This window comes from Rhipicephalus microplus, chromosome 2 (assembly GCF_043290135.1).
Source record: "Rhipicephalus microplus isolate Deutch F79 chromosome 2, USDA_Rmic, whole genome shotgun sequence".
NCBI lineage: Eukaryota > Metazoa > Arthropoda > Arachnida > Ixodida > Ixodidae > Rhipicephalus > Rhipicephalus microplus.
In genome coordinates this window covers 265,808,543-265,823,459 of record NC_134701.1, presented here as the reverse complement: position 1 = coordinate 265,823,459, position 14,917 = coordinate 265,808,543, and the positions used below count along the sequence as shown (strand labels likewise).

At 44.8% G+C, this 14,917-nt stretch overlaps 1 protein-coding gene across 1 annotated transcript in view; it reads right to left on the bottom strand.

The window, feature by feature from the left end:
* The window catches only part of GatB (glutamyl-tRNA(Gln) amidotransferase subunit B, mitochondrial), a 453,352-nt gene that overhangs the window by 256,636 nt on the left and 181,799 nt on the right, over positions 1-14,917 (bottom strand). Inside the window, exon 2 of the mRNA XM_075880873.1 lies at positions 13,404-13,470. The gene's annotated coding sequence lies outside the window, so the exon portion shown is untranslated. The remainder of the gene's footprint in view (positions 1-13,403; positions 13,471-14,917) is intronic.

The following is a 14,917-nucleotide window of genomic DNA, read 5'->3' as shown; positions in this document are numbered from 1 at the left end:
CTGTAATAGAAGTGAAAAGTGGGGCAACTTATTGAAGCCAGCTCGAAAAATAGACATGTGAGAATTAAGCTGCATTAAAAAAAAAGGAAAGACAGAGTGATAGAGTTTATCGAAAGCCAATCGATGATGTGAGTCTATGAAAGCGAATAACCGAACGACTCCAGAAATCTGTTACCTTATCTCAAGAAGTCAAGCATCTGAATATGCTTTTGTTGAAGTTTTGATACTTAGCGTTTGCTGAATCAGAGCATAATATTGTTACAGAGATAAGAATATGTTTCGGCAATATTAAAAAAAAAAGAACTACAGGCGCTCTAAAGAAGACCTGGAGCTCGTGAAGTCTTGAAACATGATATTATTTTCTGTCCTTTTCATCGTCCTCTTCAGCCCCTAACAGTGCTGTAGATGACAGAACAGTTACTCGGCTCACGTGCAGCTGTATAGTATAGGTGGCTTGATTAATTAATTCATTAGGCATTCTTGTGTTTATTTCAAAATCGAGAGGTCCACGTGGATGGCTATCTAGATCATCAGAGCTCTTGCTATAAAACGCGTGCTTCCAGCGAGCTATCACAGTTGGAATTCGGAGAAGAAAACGATCCCCAATTTAATTTACTTAGGCAGTGAAAATCATGGCACTAAATGCTGGCAATAAAAATGGGGAGGAACCAAAGGTGATGTACCCTAAGTATACTGCATTGCCTAAAGGTATTAATTTTTGCCACTGAAACATGCGGTGGTTTCACTCAGTCTCCTCAATTTTCTTGCTTTTGTCTCTATAATGTTATCGCTTTTATTCTTTTGCGTTTCGGCATCGCGTTCGCGGAACCATACAGTTATACTTGTTAAACGCATCCCCGAAGAAAAAGAAAAGACGATACTACGAAACACTTTCCTTCGTATAAAAGACTCATGGCACCCCGGTAACTGAGGCAAATAACTCACTATATTCTAGAGGTAATTTACGCATGCCGGCCGGGGGGGGGGGGGGGAATCAAACTTTGTTGCACACTTGCGGAAGATTCCGCTGATTTCGTTTAGGAAATAGAAATATTGCTGGAAGGAAATTTTTTTAAAGACACCCTAAGTTAGGAGAGGAAAGAAATGGTGCCCAGAATAAGGGCACGAGACGTGGATCCAAGCTAGTCGAAGGGCCTGCATCGCGCACACGTACGACGACTGGCCCAATCAGTGTTGCGTATACGTTGTATATATCGTATGGAGCAACGTGTAATAACAAGGAGAGGCCGAAGAGGAAGAAAAATAATCCGTCTACGAGGTTAACATACGTTCCCTCCTACCTTTTTGCGTGGAAAATACTTCAGAAAGAAAAAAGCAAGGTTGAGAAAAACAGCCTAGAGTGGCAGGCCGGTCTCGATTCTGCTGCTGCTTCTGGCGGGAATGAAGGAAAAAAAAAAACTATTGGCTGACAGATGCCTCGTCCCGGTGGGAGACGAAGTCGTGCGGCAGCGATAGCTTCTTCGACGCTGACCGGTACTGATCGATACACGACGGCTAAGGGTAGTCTCCTCTTGCTGATGCGAGCGGCCACTCTTGGCGATGCGCAAGATCCAGTGGTCCCCGAGGAGACCAGAGTAAAGAAAGAGGGAAGACGCTGAAAGACGCTGAACCTAATCAAATAGTACTGCTCTCCTTGCTTGCACGCTTTATTCACCCCCTTGCGAGGTGTGTGTACACGGTCTACACCTTTTTACTGCGCGCCAGATTAGGATTTAGAAGAAGGCTCGGGCTACAGTTAGTAGAGGAGAGCTACAGAGCAAACTGGGGATAAGTAAGGCAGCACATAGGAGGACAAGCTCTACTTTCAAGTGTGCTTAATATGCAAACCACCTATGTATCTCTAGCGAACACTCCAAGTACCACCATCTTCTATCTCGCATCCCCTGCGGCACATACCCGCTCTAGAGCGGGTATGTGCCACCGGTGGCTACGTACTACTACATACATACAAGGGATGGACAGACCCACGCCTTAAGGAGCTTCTCCCGTAAAAGTACTTGTTGGGTGCTTTTCGGTGGGTGACCAACTATGGAGAATGAAGCCGTGCGTTCGGTTCCCAGTAAAGTGGCTGAATTTAGGCTGAAATGAACTTTGTAAAAGAACAACCATTTGCTTACATTTTGCCACACAATAAAAAAATGTTCTGGTAGTCAAAATAACATGACTCCTCCTTATATGGCGTTTATTAAATGATCGGTGTCGGTCTTGTACGTTAAGCATGATGAAAAAGAGGATAAGTTTTGAAGAGCTGATATAATACAGCTCCCAGAAGGAGATACTCCAAAATATTTTCAAGTTGCCAAAGGTGACCATGCCACGTAAAGTGGAAATCGCGATAGGATTGATACAGAAAGGTCGTTTTTAAATAGGTTCATGCTGCATTTGGACAATAATTGGATGTACGAGCAAAAAAAAAAAAGTAAACGTTACGTAACGCGCAAAAAAAAAAAACAGAACAGAAAAGAACAGGACAGAAACAGAACACAGAGCAGAATTGGAGAGGTTGGCCTAGCTGTTGGCTGTTCGAGGAAAAGCTTAGCAAAACGTGCCTGATGAACGCGTACATGCACAAGCCTGAGAAGGTCTTCATGTGTCACGATTTAAAAGAACGATGGTCAACGCTCGACGCTATTAGATCTTGAGTGACGCATCACCAGATAAGAAACGGCTCGCTAACTTTTTTCCTCCTTAACAGCCTCTTGAAAAAGCACAACTCTATTTGACCACGAACCGATACATATCGGCCCTGACTTAACGAGGCGCCCTGGAAACAGTACAGCCGCTTTGTACGAAAGCTGTAATAGCAGCAAGAAAAGGGACAAACGCCGCCGCTGTTTGGAACGTGGAAAGCGGTAGAGGATTCCGGTCACGACAGTTTAAAGGTTCGCCCAGGCTCAAGCGTGAGCCGGGGCCATTTCGATCAGTGACGGAGATGGCAAGCGGTGTATCACCCACAAAGAAGGGTTTTGCGGATAAGAGGGGGATACACGGGGTGGACGAGGAACGACTAGGGAGAGGGTGAGGTTCTGTTTGCTGCAACGCTGCCGGCAACGTCGGACATCTTCCGCCCATAAGTGAAGGAACCAATGCTGAGCCCTTGTCGAGAAAGAGAGAGAACCAGTAACGATAGTGCAACACTGTCGTCTCCAGGGCCGGTGCCATCGCGGCACAGTGGCCAGCCATGCAGTACAACCGACGCTACGTGGAGCGTTGCGCTTCACTGCAGCAACTTTGTGCACAGTGGAGAAAGCCATTGTTTGCACGAGCAGCAAGTGGAAGGGAACTCAATCATTCGCTTGATATCAAATGGAAGACCACATCACTGTTATAACAGGACATAGTCATCGTTATTCGGTAGTGAGCCAACATTAGACAATAGTTTGCTCATGACACCTAACATTAGGCAACGATTAGTCACCATTCGTATATTGTAGAAGTGCGCGATTGAATATGGTAACAATATCGATGGCCAGTATTAGGGACGAATTGAATTTACCCTGAAACTGAAGTTACTGTCCATATCGTGGATATTACAGTGAATATCTTAACTATTGCTTGGAAGATACCTGGGAAATAAAGCGTTAAAGAAGGCAGAGAAAAATACAGGTGAATGATAATGATGTTTTCCACTTGGGAGTGACAATCGTAAGATGCCGACTGAATAGAAGAGTCACAAAGATATCGGTGGAGCACCATGGCTGATCGCTTTGCTTGCCTTCTCTTGAGCTTGCCACTGGCTTTCTTAAAAATTGGCTGACACAGGTTCTCGGCATTCACCTCCCTGTAGACAGGTAATGAGCCAGGTTATCGGCCCAGACATTGTTTGTATGAAAATGCGGGTCGCCATAGTTTTTTTTTTTGCGCAGCTTGGGTGGCGAATCGATTAATTTAGGTAAGAGTCAGGTTAGGCGTAATTTGCAAGCTAATTAACCCCTTCTCTAACATCACCCTGTATAGCGAGGGAAACAGCCATGGTTCGTCGCAATATCTGGAAATGGCTAGGTGAAGTCATCGAAAATTGCGACATCGTCCCAGGGGAGAGGTGCGATCTTCGCCTGTCTAACATGTACACACCTTCGTGAGGTGACATATTAATGCTGTCGGTAGGCTCAGGAAAAAAAAATAAACTTTCAAATCAAGGCTTATACGTTGCCTAGAAATTGATAGACCACCGCTTTTAAGCGCTTTCTGAGGTATATTTTTATTAATTGATATAAAAAACTCGTGCCATTTGGCAAAATGGTCAAGCATGAAAGCGGCTTGCCACTAGTTATCTGGAGAAGCTTAAAGCTTTCATGATTGTCAGGAAGGAGATAGAATTTAGAAATGCGAATTTGGACGCTATCCATAGAGCGTCAAATTCAGTCAAATTTTACATTGGACACTATCTGCCTAAAATTTTTACGAGTTGTTTACAGTCTCATTAGATGAGGTTCTTCATGTGTTGTGTATCCAGTCATATTTCGTTTCCAATGAGTTGCAGCTTGGCAGCTAACAAAGCATGCGCCTCTGACAAGGCTTAGGCCTGTACGTATGAGTCCGCACTAGGTAGGCTTTGCGCTCATCTGCAAATACGTATTGCGCACACGAGCAGATCATTGATTGCATATACTTGACAGGAAGTACACTGCCGAAATCTCCAGCGCTAGTGCACTCGTAGTGCGCTCGTGGAAGGCAGCGTCCGAAGCCAGGCATCTACAGCGAAACTGGCTGCTTAGCAGTTGAATTTTTTTGGCGGGAGATAGTTCCGAACGTCTCCAGGATGCGACTGGTGGATGAGATAACGTTATGACTACCAAAGAAAATGACGTCGACTTACCGCTTTAGATTGATGATAGCAGGGCAGAACACTGCGAGTGGTGGCTAATATATGCCACGAATTTACATGTGGGTCATGAAGAGGGCCACAACGGGAAATAAAAGACAATAACTATATTCTAAGCGTTCTCCCCGCATAAACAGACCATACTTTGCCCAAGGATACCTTGTGAAATAAATATTTTCATCTGAGAGAACCAAAGCAAGAGCTGCACTTATATCAAGGCGCCCACTGTTGGGAAACAAATATCACCCATTCTGCAAATGCAGTAGCACTTTAGTGCTCAATTTCTCCAATGCTCAAACACGGCAGAACCGAGATAGTGCACACGTGAAAAGTGTGGCTGTTTAGACTCGTTTGTTGAAACAGTGCGCTAAGACAGCAAACGGATACTTGGCTTCACTTCCGGTGTCGCGTTTGTGTGATCGGTTTCTCCGCTTCTACTGGTCATCAATCGATAAGTGTCGGCCTAGTAACACACCATGGAGACTTTCTCACACGCGAAAAAGCATTTCAGCTTCGCCTATGCAGTATGCTATGTTGGGCCGGTTGGTGCATCGTGGCTTCAAAGACATGGCACAGGGTTAAAAATGCAAAGAATGAAGATTAGACTTGAAGAACGCCGTCTGTCTTGCCTTTGTTCAACTTGTTTTCAACTTTGCGCCACGTTCTTGAGTTCGCCTATACATTTTAGATAATTTTTTCGGCATGCAAACGAATTATTCATTTGTGGCATAGAACTTTCTAAATATACAATATAGAAGGAACTTTGGCGCAAGTGTCAATGGGAGCTGCAACACACAGTGCTTCAGTGAGCATGGGAATGATGGGTAGTACACGTATTTGTCTAATAATCGTACTTTTGGCTCCATGTGTGCTCGTGTGGCTAGAAGCATTTTTCACACATAACAAAAATAAGCAAATTTTCAGTGATTGCGTTTCACCACCTTATTCTTTTAGGCTTACCGCTTCAAATCTGGTCACGAAGTTGAAAAGGGTTCGTTCTTTCTTCGAAACCATATCGACTCACAGCAATAAATGAAGTCGCAAGTGCGATTCGCCACTCGCAAGTAAGAATACTAGGCAAATCCGTGTACTACCCATCATTTCAATAGTCACTGAATCATCGCAAAGCCAGAGTCCCCTCTAGTTACTTTTATGGAACTCTATGGTTTGTGGAACATCGAATCATTCATTTATTTACGTTTGCTTCACATTCACCCCTGTTCCCAGAGAGAGAGAGAGAGAGAGAAAGAGAGAGAGAGAGAGGAGAGATAGAAAAATAAAAATGACAGATTGTACTTATGGTGGCAATCGAGGATATGCGAAGCACGAATGAGGAACGTTCATATGTCACTCTAAAATAAGCACAACGTTATGAGGCGGACGTAAATTATGCCTTACATTACTTCCATGTCATGATTGTTATGTTTAGATGTGTCATTTATTTTCGTCGTCTGTTCACGTCACGGGATACTAAGTTTAGTATCACGTGACCTGATATGAGGATCTAGCGAAACGGCTGAGAGCACACTATAAGCGTAGAATGTAGTCATGTTTCACATCATACGTATGTCATGATTAGCATGTTTGGACGTGTCATTTACCTTCGTCGTCTATTCACGTCATGTGATACCAAATTTTGTCTATGTGGAGCTAGCGAAACGGCCATGAGCGCGCTATTAACGTAGCATATAGTCATGCTTTACACAACACGCATGCAATATTATCATGTTTGGGCGTGTCATTTACCTTCATTGCCCATTCACGTGACGTTATACCAAGTTTGGTATATGTCAAGCTACTGAAAGGGCCGGGAGCCAATCATGAGTGTTGTATGTTGCCATGTTCGCACATGACACTCATGTCATTATTATCATCTTTGCAGCGGTCATATACTTTCATAGTTCATTCGCATCATGTAACACCAAATTTGGTATATAAGAAGCTTGCGAAACGGCCGCGAGCGCATCATGAGCGTGGCATGTAGTTATGTTCTTACATCACACGCACCTCATGATTATCACGTTTGCACCAGTCGTGTACCTTTGTCATCCATTCACGTCTCGTAATACCATATTTGGTATATGTGAAGCTAGCGAAACGACCATGAGCGCACCATGAGCGCGGCGTATAGCAATGACTAGTCACAACATGAAAACCTTGACACACATGTCATGATTTCCACGTTAGGGTTGGTCATTCATGTTCGTCGTGCAGTCATGGCATACCATACCAGTTTTGCAAAATGTAACGTGAACGAAACCACAGCAATAGCGGCAAGACCAAGAAATGTGAATCATGACATTGATGACATGCATATCAAGATTTTCTTGTTACGACTAGCCAGTCATGCTTGCCATACAGTCATGTTATGCCCTACCAATTTTGGTATCAATACCATTATCGAAACGGCCAGGAGAGCTAAAAGTCGTAGGCGGCTAGATAGATAGATAGATAGATAGATAGATAGATAGATAGATAGATAGATAGATAGATAGATAGATAGATAGATAGATAGATAGATAGATAGATAGATAGATAGATAGATAGATAGATAGATAGATAGATAGATACGCTCAAAGTCGCCGAAGTCCACTAAGGAATGCTAGAGTAAACGCCCTGGAGGTCAACCAAATGAAGTGTCTGTGTTGCTACACCGTTCTTCGAGAGGGGAAAGGGAGTCTAAAAAAATGAAAGAGAAGACGACGTCTACCTGACGACACTACAATATCATCGCTTTAGAGCAGCGTCCAAGCACTACACGACAACATTCTCTGTAAACAATCGCAGTTTCTCATTCAGTCCGCTTTCAGGAAGAAGCCGCAACAACGCCCTTAGAGAAGCTCGCGTTTTCCATACATCACGACAGTATAGCCGCCATGGCAATGCACGGCGGGTTAAATGCGGTATAAGGCTCAGCTCTAGCGTGCAGAGTATACGCCGGCATTCGTGGCGGCACACCCGCTCCTAAATGAACGTCGCTGAACGCAGAGTCGACGACCTGCATCTTAATCCGAGGAAACGGTCCCAGTTTCCCATGCTTCTCCTCCGCGTGCGGGAAAGCAATGACAGAGCCATTCCTTTTCCGTGCCGCGGTTCGGCCAACCTCTCATTCTTTCTCTCACCAGCTTTCGTGCGTCGCCCTGCGTGCACAGACTGCACAAGACATTCCCTTTTCTCTTCCGATCTCTCAATCTTCCTATCCCTGTACGTGGTAGGGGCACTTTCGCCACAACAAAGCGCGGTTACTAGAAGCAAGCAACTTGCTTCCTGATTTGCTCTCCAGAAAAAAAAAAAAGAATAGCAGTGTATCACCGCTTAAGCCATGCCTGTTTGACCTTGCGCTTTTGGACTTAAAAAGAAATGGGTTGTCTGACATGACGTGCAGCTGCTTTGAAGGTCAACACCTGAAAGATAAATGCTCTTTTAAATGCTGAAAGTGTCAGGGGTGTTCAGGTAGGCGATGTCAGTGCGAACCGAGAACAGCGAACTGGAAGAGGCTTGAATGCTAGGCAGTATATGCAATACAGTTGCATTCTAAGGTCAATACTTTTGTGTTAACATCAAATATCAAAGCTTGTGTGCGTTTACATAGTTGTTATTAAGGCCCTAACTGCGTCATATAGAATTTAAGATGCAGAGAAAAGGTCGTTCTCGGGAAATCGCTCCGAGAGTTAGAAAAGAAAAGAACAGAAAGCAATGTCACATACAAATCAAAACGGGAACATACTGCCGAAAGAGAAGCTGTTTTAAATCCTCGCAAATCCGTTCGATGTCATGGGTGGTCTTTCAAGCGATTTCAGCATAGCTTTTGTTTCTGTCGAGAACGTTAACATAGAATAAAAGATGAGAGGAAAAAAAAAGACTCGAGGACAGTATAAAAGCGAAGTATCGTATGGAGGATGCGAATCTCTGATTCCTCACATTTATATATTCTCGAACTTCCAAGATTTACAAAGCAGACAAAAGAAACGCGACTCCAGAGCCAAGACTCAATTTCATTCTAAACCGGTATCACAGCATAAACCGACGGCCCGCCACTAGGAGTGGACTGGTGTCGGCTGCGGGAAAAGAGGTCCAGAATGAAAAGAAAAAGGAAAAGGAAGGGGAAGTAGCAGAGAGAGACGAAAAATTGAGGTAAAAGAGGAAAGTATGAATGAAAGGTCACGACGGTAGGTACACGACGGCAAAACTGAGCAAGGAAGCGAGGGTACGGAGACTGGCTGTGCGCATTTCGCAGGGGTGCATGGCGAAACCTAGATTGGAAGCAAACATGACTCCATTGCGCACGAAAGACAAAAACGAAAATCGCGCGAGGAGGTGAGGGTGAGTGAGAAAGATGACGTCGACAGCCGCCGCAGCGTCAGCGACGGGGAAGGGACGATGGAGCCAGTGCTTCCGACGACGCGGCGCTACCGCTGCGAAGATTGCTCCTCGCGCTTCGATGCTTCCGAATCTGTCGACAGAGTCCGCGAGAAAAGACGGAGACGAAAAAAAAAAAAAACTCACGCACTGAGCAAGGCCAGCAAGCTTGCCGCTGCTCATGGAAGCGATCGTTTGCAGGGCAACCGTCCTTCCTTCTTCGCGCGCGGTGCCGAAGGTACACACAGAGGAAACGAAACGCGCGCGGCGAGAGCGAAAATCTAGCAAAAAGAAGCGTGTATAGATGGAGAGGAGGGAGAGGAAGAGTGATGAAGAGATAGTCAAAAGCGTTCTATGACTCTCTTATTGGCGTTTTCTTTCTCCCTTTCTGAGTAGCGGTCGTCACCTCATGCTCTCCTTTCAGACTCTATCGGCTCGTCCGCCACTCCTTTCTCAAGCTTCTTCTGAAAGAAGCTCGCGCTTTGTAGCGTCGACAGTGAGAATCCTCGCTAGCCCCCGCGGCAAACACACAAGAGAGGATAAGGGAGGGGAAGAGAAGGTGATGCCGGTTTTAGGCAGTATAGAAAAACGAACGGGGGGGGGGGGGGGAGGTGACGCTCATTACGCGACCACCTCCTCCAGCGATGGCAGTGGTGCGAAAAGGTACCGTTGGCGAGACACGAAACGAGACGAGAGGGGGGCAGGGGAGGGGGGGGGGGTAGGCCCTCTTAGTGGTTCTCGAAGAATCTCCACTCTGACGTTTTCATTGATTGGCCAGCGTTGCCGTTGCTGCCGCGAGTCGATGCCCGAAGAGGGGCTGAATGGTGAGCGCGTGAGGTGAGCTTGGCGGGAAGTCAAAGGACTCTCGTCGTGCCCTTTTGCTGCTGCACCCCATTCCCCCCTCTGTGCCTCGTATAAAGAAGGGAAGCCTCCACTGAAGAGGCCCGTTTTGCTCGGTTGATTTAAAGCTCTGATTGCTTTAGCGACGTATGGATGGTCACTGTGGACAGAGTGGACAATAAAGCCTTGCCCTGGAGAAGTCACGTCATCGTAAGAGGCTCTCGTGCCGATGCCACCCGCTTATTCTTTTTATCTACTCTTGCAGGTGCCCCTGTATAAGGCACGTAGCTTTCACGCAGACTTGATGGACGCTGTCAATGGGCTTTGGTCTATTTTGTGCCTTTCATTAAGTCAACGGCTTGACTCAGACGCTCGTTTTGGGCAAGGTAAGGATGTCGTACAGTGATTCCAGGCGAAAAGAATGCAGTGTAACGAATGTAGAGTTTTAGGCTCGTGTTCACTTAAGCACGCAATTAAAGCACTAAGTTTCTCTTTGAAGCTAAAGCCAACTGAGTAGCAACTTCAAATATTGTATTCGAATTCACTTGAGTAGATAAAACAATTTCATACGGTAAGCACCGATTCATATTCAGGTATGTTTATCGTACTGAAGAAAGTTAGATTCTAGCTCGTGCTTCAACGATGTCCTTAAAGAACGGAATTCATTTAATAACCCCACGACGCTGATAAAAAACTTCAAACTTTACGAGCTCGGTAATTTTGCGAAATGGAGATATGAGGGTGTCACTAACGAAGAGGCATATAAATTGCGGTCAACTTTTGTGTGATATTTTGTTGAATTGAGACATTCGTTAAAGACATTTGCGTATTTTTAGTTCAGAACCTACGTACATGTTTATATGTGGGAATTATTCACTGACATGAAGCTCTTTGCTCCTGGTTTGATTGATGTGTGGGGTTTAGCGTCCCAAAACCACCATACGATTATGAGTGACGCCATAGTGGAGGGCTCCGGAAATTTCGACCACCTGGGGTTCTTTAACGTGCACCCAAATCTGAGCACACGGGCCTACAACATTTCTGCCTCCATCGGAAATGCAGCCGCCGCAGCCGGGATTCGAACCCGTGACCTGCGGGTCAGCAGCCGAGTACCTTAGCCACTAGACCACCGCGGCGGGGTGCTCTTTCCTCCTTTTCGGTGTAATATTCTTCCACCAAATCTTCAACTTGCCTTCGGCAGTCGGTAAAGCCTTGTCTGAAATATTATAAAGTTTGCGTGTCAAGTGAGAAAACACTAATTGAAAGGATAGACAAGGCAATTTAGAGACACTGTAATATTCGTGAAGCATCATTACGCGTTTTGTGTTGTTGTCTATGGGACATCTGAACAAATTGTAGTTATCGCTTGCCACCGTTTCACCAAAAGGAGGAGCAATGCCCGTTCATTTCAGCGTTCAAGCTGGCTCCGAGAAGACCCTGGAGCTTCGCTCCAAAACAAACAGCGATGATCTTTGCTATTTGCTTATTTGCTTGTGCGTTCAGGACGCATGGCTGAGTCGGCGGAAGAGCGCGCACGAGCGTGACAATTAAATAAAAGCCGACGGGACGAAAGGAAGCGGGAACTTGCAATCAGCGGCTGTGCCGCTTGGACAGTCAAAGCGCCCGCGGTGAGGAGGAAAAAAAAAAAAAAACCGCAGAAGGTGGCAAGCGACGACGCAGTACTGCAACAGTCTCCGCGTATGCTGTTCAGCTGAATCAGTTCTCGGAAGTGCCAGGCAGCGCTGCGTGAAGCACTGGCGTGAAGATGTGGCCACGGAATTTAAGCTCGAAGTAAAGGTGGTGTTGTAGACTCGGCGGGTATGCGCCAGAGAAAATGAATATGCGCCCTAACAGCTCCTAGCATATATCACAACCATGAATTGTGTAGTATAATGAGGGGGGGGGGTAAATTTAAGTAAGGAGGAGAAAGGTGATGTGAGGTTGGGGAAAAAGAAAAGGATGAGATTACAATAAACAGTGACATAGCTTAGTAAGTGATATAGTTTAGCAATGGGTGGGAAAAGTGAGGGATGGTGAGCAAGAATGACTGTGAGGGTTATCAATTGAAAAAGAAGAGGAGAAAGGGCATTATGGAAATAGACAAAGAAAGAAAGACTAAATAATGAAGGTGAAGAAGTTGTTGACAGAAATAGAAATGAATCATGAAAGAAAGAAGAAGAGAAGAAACTATCTGCGTTCACCAGGAGGCAGCGCCTCCTTGGCAGCGTTGCTTTTTACTCTGATTTTATTAGCGCGGAGCTGGGTTTTATTTCTTTGATAATAATAAGTGTGATTATCATTATCCACGAAGAGTACGAATGCTGAAGAGGTATACTCTATAGACATTGTCCGATCCCGTGCTGTGGACTCTTTGAGCTAACCAGAGAGTCCTCTGTAGCGATGTGAACCAATAAAAAATCCAAGATGGGGAATTAGACAACGTGGAGGGATCTGACAGAGTACCACGGTGTGACTACTTTACGGCTTGAACTACGATTCCTTTGTTTTCTTGGTACACAAGCGTTTCTCTTAACAAGTCGGTGATGTCGCACAAGACACTTGGTGCGAAGATAGCGAGCTTGGCTTCACACCCAAAACAGTTTCGTGGCGCTAAGGAACTAATGCACTCGAGTGGTCGGCGTCTCCTGGCGTCGTCGCTCGTCATGTGGCAAATAAGACGGCATGTTTGTTCAGTAAAAGCTCTCTTTGTGCGATGGACGCTGCTTGAAAAGCTGCCTGTAACAATGAAATAATGCTGTCCTCTGATTGCTAACGGGCCTACAAGTGTGCGCTGCCCCCCTCCCCTTCTTCTTGTCGAGAAAAAGCGAATCAAGGCACCCTACTCATTGCTATTGACCTGTCTTTGTAGGAAGCCATCACTCCTCTCCGAGTTTCACGTTAGCCGAGCCATTTTCTAGTATGGTTCGCTCGTGAGAGACCTTTTAACATTGGCCTCATTCAAACCAAGGTGGTACTTTTTCCCAACGTTTTTAATATTTCTTTACGCGTACTTAACAATATCTTAATTAAGTCTAGATTTAACTTGGCGTAGCCTTTCTTTGACTAGCTTGTTTGCTCGATTCTAAGTGCTGATGTGTGCCAATTTGAATATGGGTTGCTTTCCATCAGGTGCATGTAAAGCATATATGCCGCTTCCTGAACTCTAGCTGTTCTAGGAAAAAAATACAGTCTAAGCTAATTACAGATCATTAAATGGGGCTGAATAGGTAATACAATGAATATAAGGAAGATACTCGTTGCTTTGCTGTAGTTTAAGGAAGGATACCAAGTGAAAGGAAAAGCGTCAATTGATATACGATACACAAATAGGTACTGTGATGAAATTGAGAAAACTTACTGGGATTTGGTGGTGTCAGCTGGAAGGAGGCAGATGTTATGAGAGACTGATGCGGGAGGCCTTTGTCCTGTAGTGAAAGAGAAATCGTGTGAATGAAAGAATGAATGAATGAATATATAAATCATGATTACCTTAGCAGTAACATAATAAGGAAAAACAATACAGGCAAATAGCAAGAATGTGGTCCCAAGGTCATAAACAACAGGTGAGAGATTCTATAATAATGCCCTACATTATAAAATAATAAGGTGAACGTAAGAATTATAAAAAAAAATCATCATGAGACACTTAAGAATGACAGCGCCAAATATTTTAGTGATTACAGATAAACACATGAAACACAACAGAGACGTTGAGAAAGATAGCAGTGCACGACAGTTATAAATTGACTACGATGATAAAAGTAAGGAACGTGGTGGCTGGCGCAGTACTAATATTGCTAATCTAAATTCTCACACTGTTTATTATTCATATTCTATCAACATATTGTAAAGTAGGTCAGTTTTGAGAACCTTTTTGTTTGTCGACTCAAATCGAACCATTGATATTTGCATCAGTTGGGTACAGCTTCATCATTTAGCTTGTGGGGATTTGCTAGAGCTGTACGTGCGGAATGGTGGACAAAAAGATGGTGCGATGAATTGCTTTGAAGCGACAAGCTAGAGTGTTCGTCTATTTTCGAATGATCGTATTCTCTCAAATGAACGTAAGTAAAAAGGGCTCCAATCCATAATGATTATGAGCTGTTTTGTCTACAACAAAACGTTTCACTCAACATTACCAATTTGCAAAGCGAAGTCTAGATATTTGTGCCAGCAATGTTTCGGCTCATTCCCCATCATTGTGATGCCTGTACAGATTGGAATGTCTAAAACATTTTAAGTAAACTGGAGTGGTGTCACAGTTCAGTTGAATGATTTCTCTATATAATTTTATTCAGGTAGCACAACTATTTTGCTCGTGAAGGACCCAAACAGCATTCCAAGCAGAGCACTGTTGAATCGTGAAAGGGTGCGAGTTGTGGGTGCTGACGAAGCAGTTAAAGAACTTTTGCGTCCCTTGTTCTCGTTTTATACCACTTACCAGCGTGAACGAGTGAGCAGAGGACTATTAGTTCTAGCCAATAGGAATCGAAGCCTGAATTGGGGATATTAAAGGAAACAAAACAAAACAAAAATTTCCCCGCAGCAAAAAGCATGGCGTGGCGGTGCTGCGCCGCGCGTTTAATAGAATTCGCGACGGACGAACCGTACCCGCCTGTCGAGACCGAGCCTACTTCCCAAAACCGGACGAAAATGGAACAGGCGCTGCTGTGCCGTAGTAGTGCAGAAAGAAGCCCCGTTCGTGTTCCCTGCGCGGAAAAAAAAACGGTAGATGAGAATCGCGTCGGGAGTTAGCAAGCCCGTGCCGCATTCCCGATGGCCGTTCAGTGGAAGCTGCGGTGCTCTCACACACAGGGCAAGAGAGCTCCGGCGAGCACGCAAACAAACAAATTATAAACAAAGAAACAAGCC